The sequence below is a fragment of the Callospermophilus lateralis genome, chromosome 8 (assembly GCF_048772815.1).
Source record: "Callospermophilus lateralis isolate mCalLat2 chromosome 8, mCalLat2.hap1, whole genome shotgun sequence".
In the NCBI taxonomy this organism is placed as follows: Eukaryota; Metazoa; Chordata; class Mammalia; order Rodentia; family Sciuridae; genus Callospermophilus; species Callospermophilus lateralis.
In genome coordinates this window covers 52185844-52208020 of record NC_135312.1, presented here as the reverse complement: position 1 = coordinate 52208020, position 22177 = coordinate 52185844, and the positions used below count along the sequence as shown (strand labels likewise).

Below are 22177 nucleotides of genomic sequence, written 5' to 3'. Positions count from 1 at the left end.
AAGAATTCTTATTACCATTCAAGTATGGAAAATCAAGTCAGGAGTCAGACTTCACCTTTAATACTCTTAAATTTGGGTAAATTCCTCTCTCATTGCAGCCTGAACATATTTTAAGGTTCCTGGACCTAAGGATAAATACCTAGTTTATCAATGCGGACAGGATGGAATCCTGTAATCCATAGCTATCTTGTCAAAAAGCTATTTATTATCTTTACTAACAAAACCAAATACATTATGGTAAAGCCCCATGTTAAAATTGCATAAATGCATAATTCAATTTATTAATTAGTGTTTCAGTGGTTAACTTTAGTTTTAAATGGGCTAGATATCTAATTAATATATGTTCAATAACAGTATATATCAAGTTATCAAGTTAAGACAAAGATTTGCAAACACTCTTTTAGGGAAGATATAATATGACATCAGCAGAACTAGATATAATCTCAAGATAGTTCTTGGTTAATCCTATGTGACTGTTTAATACATACAGAATGAAAATATAAGTTCAAAAAATACTTATTGCTGATTGTTCAGAAACACAGCTTTTTTCATTAAACCAATGTCAAAGTAATTTTTTTTAACCAAAGATTTATTCAACTCATGTGCACATGAAGCCTGTTTGGTTTTCTTTTGTTTTTCTCTATATTATAGATGTTTGGTTAGATCTAGTTTCTACATGTGCTGATTTAACTGAAAGTCAATACGAATAGAAATCCACACACAAATTTTATAAATTTAATAAGGAATATCATCTTGAACTTAGGAAATTCATGTAAACATAACACATACTTGCATAGATAAACATACTCCATGAATATAAAGACACCTAAAAAAAACCCTATGAACTGAATTCTAAAATTTTAGCCACAAATATGGCAACAGGATAGTACAAAACTCAATGATTAAACTGTGGTTTTGATAAAAAGCAAGAATTTTAAATCACTTGCACAATAGTCAGTAAAATGTTTTTTGAACTAATGCTTTTTTTAATTCTTAATTTTAATTTTTTTTAGTTGCCAATGGCTTTTCACTTTATGTATTTATGCGGTGCTGAGGATCAAACCCAGGGCCTCACACATGCTAGACAAGTGCTCTACCACTGAGCCACAACCCTAGTCCCTGAAATAATGTTTTCAAAGAAGCTCTTAACATTTTCTTTTCTCCTCACATGGCGGTCCTATCTTATGGAGGCTGAATAAGCTAAGGATACATATCTTGTGGTGCACTGAATGTCTTCTAAGCACATGTGAGTGGACAATATATTTATTTTATTTCTTTTCTCTCTGTTTTAATTTGTTCCCATTCATTACACATGACATGAGAATGCATTTTGACATATCATATATAAATGAAGTATAACTTCTCATTCACACCTGTCATGTAATCACATATCACAAACATTATTAGGGGAATAGTGCTTGAATCATTATACTATTCTTCCTATCCACAGATGCTATCCCTTTGCTTTCACTCCCCTTTGCCTAATCCAATGTAACTCTTATTTTTCCCTAACACACAACTTCTACTGTGAATTGGTGACTGCATATAAGAGTAAGCATTCAGTCTATGGTTTTCTTTGTATTAATGTATTTCGCTTAGCATGATATGCTCCAGCTCCATCAATTTACCTGCAAATGTCATAATTTCATTCTTCCTTAAGACTGAGTAATATTTCATTGTGTATATTTACTACATTTTCTTTATCAATTCTTCTATTGAAGATTATAGATGTTGTCTTCATAATTTAGCTATTATGAATTGAGCTGCTTTAAGTAATGACATGGCTATGTCACTGTAGTTTGCTGATTTTGAGTCCTTTGGGGATATGTCTAGGAGTGGGATAGCTGGGTCAAATTCTGTTTCTATTCCAAGTTTGCTGTGGAATCTCCTACTGCTTTTCATAATGGTTGCATCAATTTGCATTCCCACCACCAATATATGAGTGTACTTTTCTTCCCATATGCTTGCCAACATTTATTGTTTCTAGTATTCTTGATAATTGCCATTCCGACTTGAATGAAATGAAATAATTAGTTTTTCAAAGGATTTATTTCCCATCCAACCTCCAGTAATTTGCTCTAGGGGTTGCTGAGTCTCTTGAGAGCTCTCAGTTGTGTCAAAAGAACAAGTGACTGGAGGAACCTTCAGGTTAGGGGCAGAATTAAAAACTGACTGTGGGAGCACAGAGTGAGAGAACTAGTAGGACCTTGAAGTGGGGCATATCAAAGGTTGTGAAGGAGCTGAGGGGAACAATGAAGGTTTCAAAAACAGCAAGAGGAGTAAGTAGTGAGGGAAAGAAGAGGTCTTAGGGAAACCAGTTTGGGTGATCATAAGTTTTGAAAAGGAATTTGCGAGTGCAGGACACAGCATAAAGAGTGTGTCTTGGAAGTGAAGTTTTCTAAGAAAGACAAAAGAAACCCAAAAGTGAAATATTGGAAACAAAGTAAGTGTCCAAGAAAGATTAATGGATAGGCTTATGTAATGATATCTTAAGTAACTTACTCTCCAGGGACATTAATTACCCTATAAAACTTGGGAAATAGTGGCCTTAATTATACTGTTAAAAAATCCAGTAAAAGGACAAAACTTTCTATGTATATTAGTTACCTAGACTTCTCAAATTCAGGGAAACAGAAAGTAGAAGTACAGTAGTCAAGGATCAGAACCAGGAGAAAAGAATTTTGTCCAATTTATATAATTTCTTGGTTTTTCAAAGTAAAAGTGTTCTGGAATTGTTGGCTTTGGGATGGACCACTCAATCTCTTTAATACATAACATTTTCCTTTTTCCTGTCCATTTAATAAACTTATGATGATAGTTTGAGCAACCTTTCTGGCATGAACACAACAATCAGGATGAGAAAGGTCTTCCATGTTGCCTGAGATCACTGACATAACTAAGGCCCTGTCACAGCATGAGAAGTGATGAAGTCCTGACACACTCTGCAAAGAGATGAACTTTTAAGACATAATTGTTAGTGTTGATATCAATCATCAAAACCGACAACAATTATTTGAAAGTGTTGAAATCAATCACTAACACCCATATATGATATATTAGTTAGATGAAATGCTTACAGAATGAGCATATCTCTAGAGAGAGGAAATTGGTTAGATATTGCTAGGAATGAGGGATGTGGAATAGTTAGATGTACCAGGAGAGTTCTCATTGCTAAAATGCTTCAACATTGAATGTTAACTAAGGTTTACAATTCTGAGATTCTACTCTGACTGTAATCAATTGAAAGTACACTTAAAAATGATGAGTCTTATTCTGTGAAAATTATATGCAAAAAAAGATTTTCCTGGAAAAAAAATCTGTCAAACTATGATACATAAGAAATGTTGATTTAACTATATGTGTACTTTAGCTCCAATCAAAGAATCTATAGACACAAGTCCCTTCGCTTGCCATTGTTCCTCACACTGTTCTAAAACTCTACACATGCAGGATCATCAATTCTTAACCTCAGGAGAACATTTATAGTCATAAAAGAGTCATTACACATACACAACCAAGAAGACATGTAACCTTTAATTTCTCTACTAGGCGTCCAGATATTCCAAATGTTCACCTGTGTATTTACTTTGATGTGTACAAGTTATATTTTAACCAACTAATGATTTTTTCTTGATGTCGGCAAGAACAGAGGAAATTCAATGTGAAAGGAAGCCTTGCAATTCACCAGGATGTCTGTGAAAATTACTGCAGTTCTGTTGCTGCTACATCTGAGTAGTCACTTTGGTTCTGGAAGATGTGGAAAGGTGCTGGTGTGGGCAATGGAATACAGCCATTGGATCAACTTAAAGACAATACTGGAGGAGCTCACACAGAGGGGGCATGAGGTGACTGTTTTGAGACCTTCGGGTTCCGTTTTTGTGGATGGTGATAAATCATCTGCCATTAAATTTGAGAGCTATCGCATCATTGTCAAGAGAAGATGTACAGAATCTTTATAAAATCAGTGGATCAATGTACTGCTTTATGAGTTGCCAAAAAATCATTTGGAAATATTATTCATTATTACAAGAATCTGCAAGTCAATTTTTTGATTATGTAGAGAATATATGTAGAGATGCAGTTTTGAACAAGAAACTTATGGCAAAACTACAAGAATCAAGGTTCGATATTGTTTTTTCAGATGCCATTTGTCCCTGTGTGGAGCTTCTGGCTGAAATTCTTAAAAAACCATTTGTGTATACTCTCCGCTTCTCTTTTGGTTACACATTTGAAAAGTATAGTGGGGAAATTCTCTTTCCTCCTTCCTATGTTCCTTTTATATTGACAGAACTAAGTGATCAAATGACATTCATTGAGCAGGTAAAAAATATGCTATACATGCTATATTTTGACTTTTGGTTTGAATCATTTAATGAAAAGAGATGGAATCAGTTTTGTAGTGAGATACTAGGTGAATCATTCACTTATACTACAAAATCATAACTTTCCTGGGCCTTTTTGAAGCTTCTAACTTTATATTTAGAAGAATAAAAGGTTAGAGAAAAATATTTTAATACTATCATGTAATAAAAGAAAATCATCCATCAAAATCAAGACTACTACAGAAAAATGTACATTGATGTGTCAAAAACCTTTGGCCATCACTTGTATAAGACACACCAGAAATGCATACATCCACCACATAGAGCCCAGAGGACTTCTCTAGGCAACTGCATACAATTTACCGTTGTACTACTTATTTTATTTATCTTTGAAACTAACTTTAAACTTTATATAAATATTTTGATAAAAATAGACACAGAGATTCAGGGGTTACATGTGTATTTAAAGTACAACTATCTATGTAGCACTGAATTTTTTTTCTCTTTAGTTCATTAGATTCTTCATTTAGAAACTACTTTGTCATTTAACCTTAGAAATTCCTTCTCACTTGGGTGACTGTGTTTTCATCCCAGACCAGTGCCACAGTCTGGCTGGACACAAAATAACCAAGCCACCACTAGGCACTTGTAGGTTCAAAACAGGAACTCCTTTATTGCCCGACTCCCGTGAACACCACCCACATGGCCCTTCCAGGAACCACCAACCAGAAATCCCTCCTCTGGCACTTCCCCAACCAACGTGAACTCTCCAGGAATCCCCATGAGAAGTCCAAAGTAGAAGGAGAACTCCAAAATAGTGGGCTGAGGTGGACAGCAGGGGTCTAATATACAATTGAATACACAGCTTAACATAACCATCATCATCTCAAGGGCTCCCTGGTGTCACCTCTCAACCACTGAGTTCTGGCAAAAATGCCATGCATCATTCCGTCTTGGCTGTGGCTCTCAGCATCTGCCCCCTTCTGTTTATTTAAACACCAAGCATGTGGTTTAGGGACTGTGCCTGTCTTAGGTTGTCCAATTCTACATATCGTCCTTACCCGTCATCAGATGAGCTGACCTCAAGGCATCAGCCTCCTGTCTTAGGTTGGTACCATTGCAATTGGATCATACCCGTCATTGACTACTGGTTCAGCATACAACCATACTTGTGGATAGGCCTTTGCACCAATGTGTGGGGGGGTGAGGTTCTTTACCTCACCTCTGTTGGCCCCCACATTTGGCCTTTGCACCAGTGTGGGGGGGTGAGGTTCTTTGCCTCACCTCTGTTGGCCCCCAAATTTGGCCTTGATGCCAGTGGGGTGGGGTTCTTTTCCTCACCTCTGTTGGCCCCCAAATTTTAGCTGAATCACCATCACAAGCAGAAGGGAGGAAGATACAGAAATGCCATGACACCAAGCCAATTGACGGCTCCTTTGGAAAAATTGTACCACCAATGACACCATCAGCAAAGATACTCCAGCACTACCACAATTTGCTGCACCAACAGATAGTTCAAAATGCATTCAAGTGATACATAGTCCAGGCAAGTTCTGCAAGCAGCTCAAAGCAGAGGAATCTATTAATATGTTCATTTCCTCCCAAAGTAAATCGACTCCTTGATTGAGCATCACTTGTTGAGTTACATTATTCATTGATGCATCAGTTTACACAGTTTGTTTTGATAGCTATCACAGAAGCTGTAGTTTGGTTTTATCTTTGTCTTCACTGGCATTGGGATGAAGATAGGAATTCTGGCAAAAATTCCATGTGTCATTCCGACTCGGCTGTGGCTCTCAGCAGACCAGGAGGCCTTTCATTATGGTTTCTAGCATTTGTAATTATTTTTTTACTAAAGCTTTGCAATTCATTCTCTTTAAGGTCTATAATTTTGAAGCATAGAAATGTAATTTATTAGTCTTGTGTTTTAAACTATCTGTCATTTAAAGAAAACAAAAAATGTATAAAAAGAATTCTATGTATATTCTTAATTATTTCCAATTTTTTTTCTAAATATTTATATATAGTAAATATTTGCAAGCTCCTAACATGAACTCCAAGCATTAGTAGATAAAACAAACAGAAACATACTCAATTTCCTTTCAGTTCATCTGCAGAAATAACAATCATATTTCTTCCTCCAAATTGTATAAATAGATAAAAGAATGCTGGAAATTTCTTTTTCTTAATGTGGTACAGTTAATGGATTATGTAAGTCAAATATTTGTTTATATTTGTGTTTGTTACCTTTATAACTTTAGATAAAAAAATACATATTTACCTCTATAAAATCACTACCTTACTTTGATGATATTTAAGTTTGTAAATGATGAATAGTTTACACTATTGTATGCTCCAAAATTCCATATATATATATATATATATATATATATATATATATATATATATATATAGAATCCTATATACATATAAATACAGACAAATGTATATATATTTTCGAAGTACACATAGTAGCTTTATCAAATTACACATAATTTTAAACATATTTGTCTTCATAATGAAAGTTTGTTCAGACACTAGGTATATGCATATTTATATGACAACTTTCCAATTCCTTATAACTTTTATCTTCTTTTTCCTGTTCAGGACAACCCACTACATTGTCAGGGACAATGGCAAAAAGTAGATATCTGGCTCATTTGCACTTACTGGGACTTGGAATTTCCTCGCCTAACCCTACCAAATGTGGTTTTTGCTGGAGGACTCCACTGAAGACCAGCCAAACCTCCGCCTAAGGTAAACCTTCTTTCATTTATTTGTTTCTGTCATCCTTGCAATTTTTACCAGGAATTATTCTCTTTTTCACTCAGAATAGCTCACTCACAGTGACAGAATTATAGGAAATTGGGCAAAAAGACCTATAAATTGAAATTAGTTTGTGTTTTACCACAAGAAATGTGTGAATCTCATTTGTATTACAGAAGAAAAGGGACTTTTGAGGATAGAGTGAGTTAAATGAAGATCTTCATTGTTCAACACATAAGCAAATGCCAGTCATTCTCTGAAAAAATATTGAGAAATGACTATCATGTACCACAGAAAATCGCTGAATATGTGGAGAAACACAGTAGCACACACACCTTTAATTCTGCTTACAAGGTAGACTGTGAGCATGAAAGATATTTTATGGGAAATGTTATAATAAGGAAAACACAGGTGTTTCTTGGCTATCCCAAGGTTATAGGAGACCTCATGAAAATTCCCTGGGGGATAATGGTCTTCATACCAAGCTGCCTGACAGAAAGGTAATAGAAAAAAATGTATGTAACATATAACAAGGAGTACAAATTGTTTAGTTCTGATGAGGAGCTATTGATTCATATCACTTGTATGTGTAGGTTTCCCTGAGTTCATAATTATGAAATGATCAATAAGCACATAAAATTATATTTCTTAAAGTTAACCTGTTTTAGGAACAGACAAGACATATCACTGAAATGGAAAACTGTAAGCAGTTTTATTTATTTATTGGTTCAGAAGGAAAAGCTTTTGCTGTAATCAATCAGTCCCCCTGAACCTGAGTTCAGGAAGTTTAGAACTTTGTACCCAGTGTAGAGGGGGAGGGACTCAGAGGTTCACAATCTACAGAAGTTCCCATGACAACAGGTTTTTGTTTTACTGTTCTGGTAAATTAACCTCTCAATGATAACCCCTAAAAGACAGTTTTTGTAAGAATCAGCTTCTGAGAAAGGGAGAGCTTCTCTCACCACCCCCCACCCAGCTGTTTTCATGGAACCCAAATAGTGACCTCTCCTCTTATCACTGAAAAGTAAATATCCCAGGGAAGCTTGCTGTCCCAAGGCCAGAGACTTCGTTAAAAGAAACTTTCTTACCACACTTTGCATTTGTAAACACATTTCCCATTTAACAACCTTTACAAACTCTTATATATCATTTTTTGTTTTGCAGAGATTCTTTTGCTGAAGCCTAATATCAGGGTTTGTGGAGAAGTTTAATTATAATTTTTGGTGTGAGGTACCACTACAAACCAAAGAATTAATGTATTTTTAGTGAATATCACACATTTATGACACAATTGGGAAGCAAGCATTTTTTACTACATCATTACTTGATCTTTTAATAGATCTTCTTTGGCTACATCTTTAGTATCAACATAAAATCTGTTCTTATTCAAAACTTAAAATACAATACAGTAACTTTCCATCCAGAAGCAGTGAAATGAACATTCTGGGCAGTCCAGAAATCTTGTACTCTTATGTACAATATTTCTCTGTTGATAATAAGGGATAAAGACAGTGTCAATAGAAATGTTAAGAGAAGAGGAAAAAGAGGAAAAGAAAAAGGATGATTAGCAGACTGATCATAAAAATTCAAGAAAGTTGTAGTGGTAATGAAGTTTAATAAACAAGATTTATATCCATATTTGTGATTGTCAGATCTATATGAATTTGTGTGGCTCCAAAGTGCTTCCTTGCCATTCATCATAAGAGTCTCAAAAATTTCTATATATTTTGAAGTATCAAATATTTGGAAAATACAGGAAAAATCTGAAAAAATGCACATTTTTAAATTTATTGAATATTTTAAAAATGCTAGGGGAAGTGTTTGGAATGTTCCCAGCATGAAGAATTGATAAATGCTAAGTAGACTGAAGTGCTAATTGCCATGATGTGATCATAAAACATTATATGCATGTGTTGAAGTATCACACAATTTTCCAAAACGTACAGAAATAAGGGTAAAACAAAAATTTCCTCAAAGGATGATAAAAAAGAAAATAAAATGCTGAGTTTTACCTGCTTCACCATTGGAAATTATACAGATCAAAAATGTTAGGCTGTATATAAAATTTATAGTACTTATTCATAAAAGAACAATTTGAAATTATTTCTATGTATAGCATGGAAGAATGATGTAAAACTTATACTTTGTTCTTGTTATACTATTGTAATGATTTTATTAAGAAATACTAAACTCAATTGTCAGCCATTATGAAAATATATTTGGAAAATGAAGTGCATTTGATATATAAGATTTTTATTTTCTTTGCACATGAAAAAGCACATATAATAGGATAAGAGTTATCTAAATAGGTGACATATATATGCACTTAGTTGTATGAATAGAAAATAACACAGAATAAAAACATACATATTTATATGTATTTGCCATCTAGAAATAGCATCCATGCCCTCATACATACTGAGCATATGCTGGGACACTGAACTATATCTCCAGCACTTAACACACAAAACTTAAATCAATTTAAATTTTAAACAAGAAGGAGATTATTAGTAAGATAATTTCCTTTTGTATACTATTTCAAATTTTATAATGAACCTTTAAAATTTAATTTTAAAGGATGTTACCAAATGAGAAGGACCAGTCTCTCAGTAGTTAATCTGTAATATGAGGATACGTCAGTTAATGATATGAGTATGCACAAAATAAAAAATAAAGAAATGAAAAAAAAAAGATGTGGCTCTCTATTTTTTATTTTTTCAACAGCCATATCAATGTTTATAGTGGCACAATTCACAATAGCTAAAATGTGGAACCAACCAATAGATGAATGAATAAAAAATGTGGCTTATATACACAATGGAATATTACTCAGCAATAAAGGAGAACAAAATCATGAAATTTGCAAGCAAATGGGTGGCATTGGAGAAGATAATGCTAAGTGAAGGTAGCCAATCCCCCCAAAACAAGTTCTGAATGTTTTCTCTGATATAAGGAGGCTGATTCTTAGTGGGGCAGGGAGTGGGGAGCATGGGAGGAATAGATGAACTCTAGATAAGGTAGAGGGGTGGGAGCAGAAAGGAGGTGTGAGTGAGTTAGCAAGGATGGTGGAATGCGATAGATATCATTATCCAAAGTACATGTATGAAGACACGAATTGGTGGGAATATACTTTATGTATAACCAGAGATATGAAAAAGTGTGCTGTATATGTGGAATAAGAATTGTAATGCATTCTGCTGTGATTTATTTTTTAAAAATAAATTAAAATTAAAAAAATAATAATAATAAGGAAAAAATAAAGAAAAAAAGAAGTGTTTCCCACAACATGGATGAAGAAGGATATAACCCGAGAAACAGTGAGATTAAGTAGAAAATAAAATTGCCTACAGCACTATAAGTCATCTGAATACATAAAATATCTAGATGTACCATGTGAGTCACAGGAAAAATGAATTCATTAAGAAGTAGAGGTCATCAAGATAAAACAATAATTTTGAACAATGCTGTAGACAATAGGAAACCTGTAAGTCAAGTATGGAGTTATTTCATCTTGTTCTTTAAAATTTCTCCTCCTCCTCCTCCTCCTTCTTCTTCTTTCTTTTCTCCTTCTCCTTCTCCTTCTCCTTCTCCTCCTCCTTCTCCTCCTCCTTCTTTTTTTTTCAAACAAACCTTAACCAATGGCTAGCAAGTGAAATATAGTAGTTGTTGGGGAGACTATGGACTTTATGTCAGAGATGAAAAGTGAAAACAGAAACAATAAGAAAAGTGAGGAAATAATTTTGAAAAGATTTCAAATAAGTTTTTTATTTTCATTTCATTTTTGGGTGAGGAACTTTATTGAACAATGTAGAATTATTCTTGTATGTAATACATAATGCAAATGATCAGAAACCAACTCTTAGGATAACCCTAATACAATTTAGTAATATTTTTTTCCTTCAGAAACAGTCTAAAGACAGAAGTGACTTACTCAATAGCTTGACAAAATCTGTAGTGGAGAAAAGTCTGGTGAAACTCTCCCAATGCTATGAAAAGTTTTTCCAGTCAGACACAGTGAAATGATAACAAAAATCTGTTACAGCCGGTTATACACAGCACATTCTACTAGGAAGTCAATTTTACAATGTAATTTTATGTAATATTTAATATGTACAGAATATGTCCATCAAACATGGAGCTAAACATATATACTATTATAAGTTAATATGAATATTAACAATTATTTCATAGAAATTCTAACCCAATATCAGACACCTGAATTCCAGTGATTCTTAAAATCTTAATAATTAAGAATGATTTAGAAGAAGAATTTGCAATATTCTATTAAATTTAAGTTATAAAGAATTTTAGAGCAAAGATAAAGGTAAGTAAGGGTTTTCCTCAATTATATCTAAATTTATCTTCATAGTTACAGTGAAATAAAAGAGCAATGAACACACAATGTTTAACCAAATATTCACCAGTGCATTGCTGTGTATTGAAATTATTCTGTGCATCAGAATCTCATACCAGAAAGTTTAGTAATAAATCATTTTAAGTTATATAAGGACAGTTTCTTAAAAAGCCTCACATAAGGGCGACACTCCACTTTCTAAAGGAATCTATTTGACAGATGATCTGCAATGATTATGCAGGTACATTTGGCTTTCACAATTGTGAGTCTTTAGTGATGGCATAGACATCAACATCACAACCATAGTTATTTCTCACAGAGAATAGTTTTTGTATGTGGGGATTCTTTAGAGAGCCACTGAAGTATCTGAGAAGGCATGATATTGTTCTCCATGGACTAAATCAGGAGGATAAGAGCAAATATGGGTAGTTTTGTTTGGTGAGATGTAGCCACATATTGAAGGGAACTAGAATTAAAAATTCATTGAGGATAGACACAAGAACCAATCCAATTTACATATTAAAATAACACAAAGGGATATGTTCTAACATTCTTTTGTAACAAAATTTACCTACAATCTCTAAACAGTGATAAACTAAGTTATTCTTGATAAAATATGTCTCACCCAATGGATACATAGGATTATTTACATCAGTACATGAAGAATGGAAATGGACTATGTAGCACATTTTTACTAGGATTGTCAGTTGAGAATTCTGATCTCCACTCAAGGCTGGGAAATCCAGTCAGGCATCAGACTTCACCTTGAACACTTTAGATTTGGGTAATTTTCTCTCTTCTTGCAGTCCCAAATATAATTTAAGGATCCTGGACCTGATGATAAATATCTTGTGTATCAATGCAGACAAAAGGGAATTCTATAACTCATGACTATATTGTCATCTAACAATTTCATATGTGTATTTTATTTTTTAAATCTTTATTTTTTGGTTATAGGTGGACACAACATCTTTAGGTGGTGCTGAGGATCAAACCCAGTCCTTCACACATGCATATGTTTATTAACAAAACCAAATATATCAATTAAAGCCCCATATCAAAATTACATAAATTCATATTTTCATTCTTTAATTAGTGCTTCAATGGTTACTTTCAGCTTGAAATTGGCTACATATCTAATTAATATAGAAAACATAACACTGTATATCAAATTATCATATTAAGAGAGAGATTTTTAAGATCCGCTTTTGGGAATATATACCATGACATCAGCAAAACTAGACATCATCCCAAGGTATTTCCTTGTTAAAATTATGTGACTAGATAATACATAGAGAATAAAATTATAAACTCATAATACATTTAATGCTGATTGTTCAGAAACACATCTTCTGTATTAAATCAATGTCAAACTAATCTTTCTTACCAAAGATTTATTCAAATCATGTCAACATGATGAAAGTTTTGATTTATTTTTTTCTATATATGTCTAGATGTTTGGTTAGATCTAATTTCTACATGTGCTAATTTAACTTTAATCAAGGGGGATAGCAATATTCTCAGGAATTTTATAAATTTCATGAAAAATATCATCTTGAACTTAGGAAATATCATGTAAACATTACACATATTCAAAAATAAATGTATTGCATACCTATAAACAGATCCATTCACAAATATGATAACCTTCATTCTAAAGTGCTAACCAGGAATCAGGCAACACCATAATACAAAACTAATTGTTTCAACCCCAAGTAATATCTCATCCTGTTTTTGATAAAAATGCAAAAATTTGAAGTGATACACAATATGGAATAAAGTTTTCTTTGAACTAATGCTTATGAAGAAGTCTTTTTAACAATTTCTTTTCCTATGGAGAGCCTAACAAACGGAGGCTATATAGGTTGAGGAGACAGATATCTTGTGGTGCTCTGGATATCTTCTAAGTACATCTGAGTGGATGTACATTTAATTTCCAATAAGATTTTTTTTCCATTATACCTCCAGTATTTGCCTTTGTGGGATTCTGAGTCTCTTGAGAGCTCTCTGTGGGGTCAAAAGAAGAAGTGACTGGAGGAAACTGGAGACTGAAAAGGAAATTGAAATGGTTGGCTGTGGGGCAGAGAATGCAACAACTAATAGGACCTTGAAAGGGGTCGTATCAAAGGGTGTAAAGGAACTGAGGCAACTATGAAGGTGTTAAAACAGCAAGAAGAGGGAGTGATGAAAAAAAGAAGAGGTTTTAGGGAAACTAGTTTGAGTGATGGTAAGTTTTGAAGAGGAACTTCCACACGCTTGACCACAGCAGTACTATTCCCAAATGTGAAGTCTTGGAAGCAAAGTCAGTATCCATGAAAGATTAATAGATAAGCTGTTTGTCATATATACACATCTTATATAACTCATATTCCTGGGAAACTAGTTACCCTATCCAATTTAGGAATAATGGCACCGTGTCAATTTAATCTTAATTATACTGTTAAAAAAATCCAGTAAAAAGACAAAAAACTTCCTTGTATATTAGGTATCTTGACTTCTCAAATTCAGAGAAACAGAAAGTAGAGGTATGGTAGTCAAGGCACAGAGCCAAGGGAAAACAGAATTGTGTCCAATTTATATACTTTCTTGGTTTTGCAAAGTAAAAGTACTCTGGTAATGATTGCCTTAGGATGTAAATATGTATAACACCACTGAACTATGAACCTTAGAAAAAGTTAAAATTGTGTATTTATGCTTAATTTTTAAAAGAGCCATTACTCTAGTATGTCCTGAAAATATTTTTCTCTTCTGATGTGTTTGAAACCATCATTAATGTTGTCTTTGCTCTGCTGTTGGATTTGTGATGGAACAGATTCTTTCTTTTACAGGAAATAGAAGATTTTGTCCAGAGCTCAGGAGAGAATGGTATTGTGGTGTTTTCTCTGTGGTCAATGATTGGTAAATTTACTGACAAAAGAGCCAACCTGATTGCATCAGCCCTTGCCCAGATTCCGAAAAAAGTTAGATAAGGTGACCAAATGGTATAGAACTATGAAAAGAGTCTATTGAACTGTCTATAGTTTCTGATAACAGAAGTTTCTTTGCTAAAGATAAACTCTTGTGATATCTTTAATTTGTCTCAGCATTTAGTTTCACAATCAGTTAAACATGACAGCTGCTAAAATAATGAATATATTTGTGATTTTAAAAATTTGGCATTAATGCTGTGCTAAGGAAGAAATATATTTAACAGGTTCAGTGTGAAATTGATATTATATTGGTATGACATATACACAGAAATTACCAAATTCTTCCCTGCCATGTCCTCTTATACCATGCAGGATACCTGAGTAGTATACATGAGTGAAGTTAAATTTTAATAAGCTCTAGAACAGTGTTGACAAGTAAGTATTAAACAGCCAATTCACATCACATATGATCATCTTTCTACTTACTCTTTGCCTCCATTCGTTTCCTAAATGATGAAAAAGAGCTACTCCTGGTATTGTCTATTTGCTATTCAAAGAAGGAAAGGCCAGGTAACTACCAAACCAACTAGATTTTGAGAAAAAGAAGAATCATTCTGCCCTGGTGACTGGCCCTGCTAGTTTCTGAAGACTGAAGATGACTGAGTTAGGTCGGAGAAAGCGGTCCTTACCATAGACTCTCTGGCTTAGAAAAGTGTGATGGAACAAGGGAAAAACAATACAATAATTTATTTTAAGAAAAGATGTCTGAGTAAACTTTCTCAAATATTACTCAAAAAGAAAAATGTGAAATATTCAATTAAAAATTTGACAACTGTAAAACAAAGATTTATAAAGAATAATAAATATGGGCGGTCATTAGAAATGTTTTTGTAGCTTATTATCCTAATTTATAATACTATCAATATTTCAATATATATATTTCACATTTATATAACAATTAAACATAGCAACTATTTATGGACTATGTAGATTGCATACCAAAAATTGCTAAATGTGAATATTCTTACCTGAAAACACTCTCCTCTATTTAATTACTATTTCAGTTGTTGACATTATGATTTCTTATTTTCTTATCTCATTTCATTATCTGTCATATGAGAAGCATTCAGCTATAGAATTTCTTAATCTCTTCCCAACATTATTATGCTATATTTAAAATTGTCTCAAGGAATGAGAGGTCTGCTTTTCCCTAAAAGGTTTTATGGAGATTTGTTGGCAAGAAACCAGATACCTTAGGACCCAATACTCAACTGGAGACTGAATTATGAAAATATGAAGAAAAGTCAATCTGAAACATAATAGTTGAGTGTATTTATATGTACTAGAAATATTAATGAAAAATTTATTAATTATGTAAGTCTTATGTATTCACTATCTTGTCAGGGAAAAACGGATACTGAACAACTGTTTGCATTTTATTATATGTGGCATAATAAATCATCTCTATTTCAGTTGTAATTACCTCTCATAGAGAGTTTTTTAGTAAAGTCCTGCATTGTCTCTGTCTCCAATTTGTCCAATTTTAGAGCTATCCTTTGAACTACCACAGGAATAGTTGAGATGACATAAAAATAAGATCCTGTTCCTTTACTAATATGTTCTCTGCATTTTCCATAACATAAAAGACAACTCATTCTTAATCCTGAACTGTAGTTCATTTCATGATGAAGTGTAGTCAGTCCTACCTCTGATTTCAGCACCACAACTACCCTGCTCCTGCTGCCTTGGACAATGCATACCAGACTCAAAGTTGTCACTATTCCCTTAATAGCACACATTCACATCCCTCAGTGCCAATGACTACATGTAGTCATTACTATCAGAATGTGCTCTTTCTTTTTCTCCACATGGCAGCCTTTCTTCATCTTTCAAGTCTCAAGTCACACACTTCCATGTAGACTTCACATGTCTCATCAATTGACTTAGGTGCTTTTTGCTCTGAGATTGAAAAGCAATTTTAGTGCAGTTTTCATGGTTATAATACTCTGATATCTAAAAAGTAATTCATTTTCCATGGTTTATATCTCATCTTATTTCTGACTTACAATTGATATACTTTGCCTTAACATATTATAATCCTATGTCATCCAAAAACCGAAGCTTTTATAACTCATGGTGAAACTAATGGCATCTATGAGGCCATCTATCATGGGATCCCTATGGTTGTATTCCATTGTTCTGGGATCAACCTGATAATATTTATCATATGAGGATCAAAGGAGCAGCTGTTAGATTGGATTTTCACACAATTACAAGTACTGATTTGTTTGAAACATTGAATACAGTCATCAAAGACCCTTTGTGAATATAGCAATTTTTTTTCATTTAGGTGTATGTATAGATAGACTCTCTTAAAAGTGAAAAAAAAAATTTTCTCAGTTTTAGTCTAATTTTCAAAAATCAAAATAATTTAGACAATGTGATATGTGCTTTTATTAAATCAGTTCTTTTAAAACTGAAAATTAAACTGATAGCATTGACTGTACATCTAATTATAAAATCCATGTGATGCTTAAAAAATATTTCCAGTGTAGCTAAATGTAAATAAGTTTTTAATAATAAAACAAATACACGAGAAAAGCTAAATGAATTTAAAGGAATTTTAGATAATATTTCAAAACCTCAATTTTTGAAATTAGTAATCTTTTTATATATTGTACATGTTATTATGCAAAGTTGAATAATCTGATACATAGATAATATATGTAATAGCCAATCCAGTTAATTTTTATTTCTATCCTTTAAATACTCATAATTTCTATTTCAATGAAACTTTAAACTTCTTTTTTCTACTTCTTTGTAATATATACATGAAGAGTTGTAACCTATAGTCATTTAACTGAGCACTTCTAGAACATTTGTACTTATTCCTTTTATCTAACTGCAGTTTGGTACCTGTTGACCGACATCTCAGTTCCCTCACCCTCCTACCCTGCCTAGCTTCTGGTTAGCACAACTATGAACTTACTTTCATGAAATCAACTTTTGTACATTCTATATGTGAAGGAGAATGTGCAATACTTTTCTATTGGGGCTTATATGTATTATTTAATGTAATGTTCACCAGTTGCATCCTCACTCCTGAAAAGACAGGATTTCATTCTGTTTTTATGGCTGAATAATAGTTCACTGGATATTTATTTCACTTTTGTTACCTGTTATTAAAAAAAAGAATATGACACATGTCTTCATATCTTGGGTAATGCTGAGGATACTGTACTACACAAGAGAGTGCAGGCATCACTTTGATATACTGATACCTTTTTCTTTCAATTTATGCCCCTTATTGGGAAAGTTGAGACCCTGGAGAGTTTTATTTTTAGTTTTTCAAGGAACCTTCATGATTTTTTCCACAATGGTTGTGCAACTTTTCATCTGGCTGTGGTCTGTCAGAGTGTCTCTTACTCTGCACACTCACCATTTGTCATTTATTTCCTTTTGACTACAGCCCTTCTTATGTGGGTTACATTATCTCTTGAGGTTGCTTTCATTTTCATTTCCTTCAATATTTTTGATGGGAAGGATCTTTTCTCACATTTTTGCCCATTTCTGTATGTTGAAAAATGGATATTAAATTATTTATGTATTTTTAAGTAATGATTATCATCCTATAGAGATTATAGAATTCCTCATATGTTCTGAGTATTAATATTTTGTAGATGAAAAGCTTACAAGTATTTTCTTTAAATTCTCAAAATTTTATCTTTACCCTGTTTATTTTTAAATTCCTGTGCAAAATCTTCTTAATTTGATGTAATCATTTGTCTATTTTTGCTTTTCTTAATTGTCCTGTTCAACACTTACCCAGGAAAACCATTGTCTATGTTGATTTCTTCAACTCTTTTAACTGTGCTGAATATAAAATTTTTTAAAAATGTGTTTTTATCATATCATTATGACTATAATAAATGATATGATGAACTATTACAATATGTGATTACAAATGTAACAATCAAATGATAAATAATATCTATAACAGATTGAGACATAACTTTCATATCATAAATTTTGTGTGTTTAAATTGTTAAAATCAAGTCATTTCAGTAGTTTTACATAATGTAAATGTCTCATCAAGAGATAATTTAAGGGCTGGATTGTGTCTCAGTGGTAGAGCACCTGCCTAGCATGCATGAGTCACTGGTTTCGATCTCCGGCACCACATAAAAATAAACAAATAAAACGAAGGATAAAAAAATTTAAGAAAAATTTTCACTAAATAGAAAAATTATACTTAGGAGATTAAATAAATGCTTCTAAACCTTACCTCTCCACAGGCATTAATCTAGTTCCAGTCTCTATAGTTAAATCTTTTATGTACAATTATTGCAAATATGTCATACAATGTTTAGTCGACTGCTATTGGGTTATTTTACTTAGCACACTTTTTTTTGTCCCCATAATCATATATAGATACTTGATTTCTGTTAATTGCTGAATAATATTCTTTGAGTGGATATACTACAATTTAATTATCCATTAATTGCATCACAGACATTAGATTGTTTTCAATTTTAACTATTATGAATATGATTATATATTCAAGATATTCTTACATATTCTATTTGTATATTTTATAATATATAATGTGAACATACATTTTCATTTCTTCTCTAATATGCTTAGAAGTGTAATTACTGCCTTAGAAGTGTAATTACATGTGAACTTCATGTCAAGACGGTTAATTCCAATCAGCATCTCAAGCTAATGGCTGCATTTTACATTCTCAATGCATTATATGGGAGTTCCCATTTCTCTAATTATTGTTCAAGCTTCCTATCATCTATCTCTGTGATTATAGTCATCCTAATGGTTATGAAATATTATTCCTTGTGATCTTAATTTTCATTTATATAAGGTTAAAATGATGAGCATATTTTCTTGTTTTATGTGGTATGAGTAATTATTCTTTGAAGAAATGTCTACTTTAACACTTAACCTCATTTTTAAATGGCTTATCTGTTTTCTAATATTTACATTTCAAGGATTCTCTATGTATTATGGAGATAATCCAGTATGAGATCTTTGATAAGCAAATGTTTTCTTCCATTCCAGAATGGAAGATCCATCCGATACAGATGAATCTATCAATTTCATCATAGTGCACTTTGAAGCATAAAAGTGTTGAGTTTTGGTGGTTAAATGATTCTTTAATTATCACAATTTCTCCAAATCTAGTGGAAGTGATAATATAAAGTGCATAATGTCTAGTATATATATATATTTATATAATCAATTCAACATTTATCACAACTTTTGGCAATATTACTGTATAAGGAAGTGATGACCTAAAGTAATACTTAACAATGCACACACACACACACACAAAAAAAAAAAAAAAAAAAAAAAAAAAAAAACCCAAAATAGTAATAAAATTCAGTGTGGAAATATACTTTTAAACTATTAGGAATAAAATTCAGGTCAGAAAAACAGAAGAGGAATCTAAAATTAAATAGTGGATTCAACTGTGAAGGTATTAAAACTTACATTAATTATAAAAACCAGAATTATTTTCAGAGACTGTCAGACCATATTTTTAAAACCATCTACCTTACTTATAAGACATATTGAAGTTAAGTATGCAAGAAAGCTAAAAGTGAAATGATAAGAAAAGTTCTAGTGAAGCCATAATCAATATAAGCCATTTTACCTCTACAAATATTAACATAATATTAGAAATAGCTACTAAAAATAAATGCTAGTATTTTCCTAATATTGTTAGATGGAAGTCATTCTAAATAATATTATTCTCAGTTTCATGAATCTACTAAATAATCTTCAAAGTAAAAAGTTTAAATTAACAAAAGAAAGTATACATAAAATCTACTATCATAATAAAAAGATTTTGAACACTTTTGTAATACCTCAGGAAATATATATATATATATATATATATATATATATATATAAAGATTTGTAGAACCTAATAAATGTAACCGAAATCATGAATGGATATTATGCCACATATCCTATTTAGTAAATTTGAAAAGGTTGAAAACATAAAGAATATATTGTACAGACATTAAGTGAGGAAATAAATGTAAAAATATTTAATAAATAACCACATCTGGATATTAATATAAATACATGAGAAGCCATATGGAAATTTTGATACACTAGTATCAGAAGATGACATGTGTTTAATCAAAGAAAATCTTTCTGACTACTGATTGGAAATACACAGCAAAAGGTACAACAGAAGAGCAGAAATAGTATTGTTTATTTCACCCACCATGACACAAAGCCTCATCAAAAACATCAAGATCATTTTTAATTAGCATTTAACTTTATCACTTATCACACTGAGAACCTTATTACCACTTGGTCTACTACAAAAGATTAACTTTCCCACTTGACCTTCTGTTTTCACTTTGGGAAATATTTATTTATTCACCAGAAATCTCCAATTCAAGGAGCTTGAATTACTCTAAAACCATTCTTTCCAAGCACATTTTTGTTTTCATTACATTTTAACTGGGAAATGGAAGTAAATAAATAAATAACTCTCCAACTTGGAAGCCAAATTTCCAAGACAACAGAATTAAGAACAAAACAAAACAAAACAAATGGATAGTTCTATGGCACTTATTTGACCTAATTGTTGTTAAACTTCCAAGGAACCTTCAAAGACTTGGAAAGGTAGGCCAATTAATGTGCTTTAAATGTAGATGTCTTATGATTGTCCTTTAGATATAAAGAGAATGCTATGAGCCTATCAAAAATTCACCATGATCAGTCAGTGAAGCCTCTGGATCATGCTGTTTTCTGGATTCAGTTTGTCATGCTCCACAAAGGAGCTAAACACCTCTGGGTTGCTGCCCATGACCTCTACTGGTTCCAGTACAATTCTTTGGATTTGGTTGGGTTCCTGCTGACCTGTGTGACAACTGTGATGTTCATCATCACTAAATGCTGTCTGTTTTGTTGCCAGAGGATTGCTAAAACAGGAAAGAAGAAAAAAGGGGAGTAGTTTATGAGGTCTGAACCTGGGAGTCTGGACATATGGGCTTCTTCCAGTTTTCTCTGGCATTCATACAATACTAGATACAATACTAGATTCCCTATTGTCGGTGAGAAGGGAAATTTTCAAAACCTAATTGAATATTAAAGTTTGTTTTCCACAGGTTTAATTCTAGAAAAGGGATTATAAACGTTTAGTTTAAAGAAAAATAAAACATTGTTGAAGATTAAATTATATGAACCTATGTAGAATTTTAATATTTTGATTTATTAATAATACCAAAAATCTTGTTTAGCTTAATTATGATTATGCATTGAGACAAAAACAGTAAGGAATTACTCACAGTATCAATATGGTTTCTCAAATTCTCAACCTGCTTAAGCTTCATTTTGGTGCAGAATTTTATACATTTAACTTTCTTGAAGAAAGCACTCAATAATTACAATTGTATAAAAAGTCTACTCTTCCCTTTGGGCTTGCAAGATCAGTATTGCTGCTGTCTTTTATTATAATTCAGTCTCACCATCAATTCTTTCTGAAACATGCATAAAATCATTCCTCTCCTTCCACTTAAATTACTTCCCCAAAATTAAAAACATAATGATTCCTATCTGCTTTCTGCAGTACAATTGAGCTATTGAAGAAAATATTCAGTTTCATGAGCTCATTATTATTTAATCTTAATCCTTCAAATAAAATGTCCTGGTTGCCCACTCTCATAATCATACTTTGGAAATAGATACTAGTTTTCAATTTTAGGTTTGGTACTGTGGAACAGAAACAGGAAAGAGACTTGCTGAATTTGGCTCTCTCCTCAAATAGGACACAATGTTACCTATATTTGTTT

General features: G+C 32.4%; 1 pseudogene; it reads left to right on the top strand.

Annotated features, from left to right (window-relative positions):
- Window positions 1-3689: 3689 nt before the first annotated feature.
- On the top strand, window positions 3690-21339 carry LOC143406471 (UDP-glucuronosyltransferase 2B31-like; annotated as a pseudogene).
- Window positions 21340-22177: the final 838 nt, after the last annotated feature.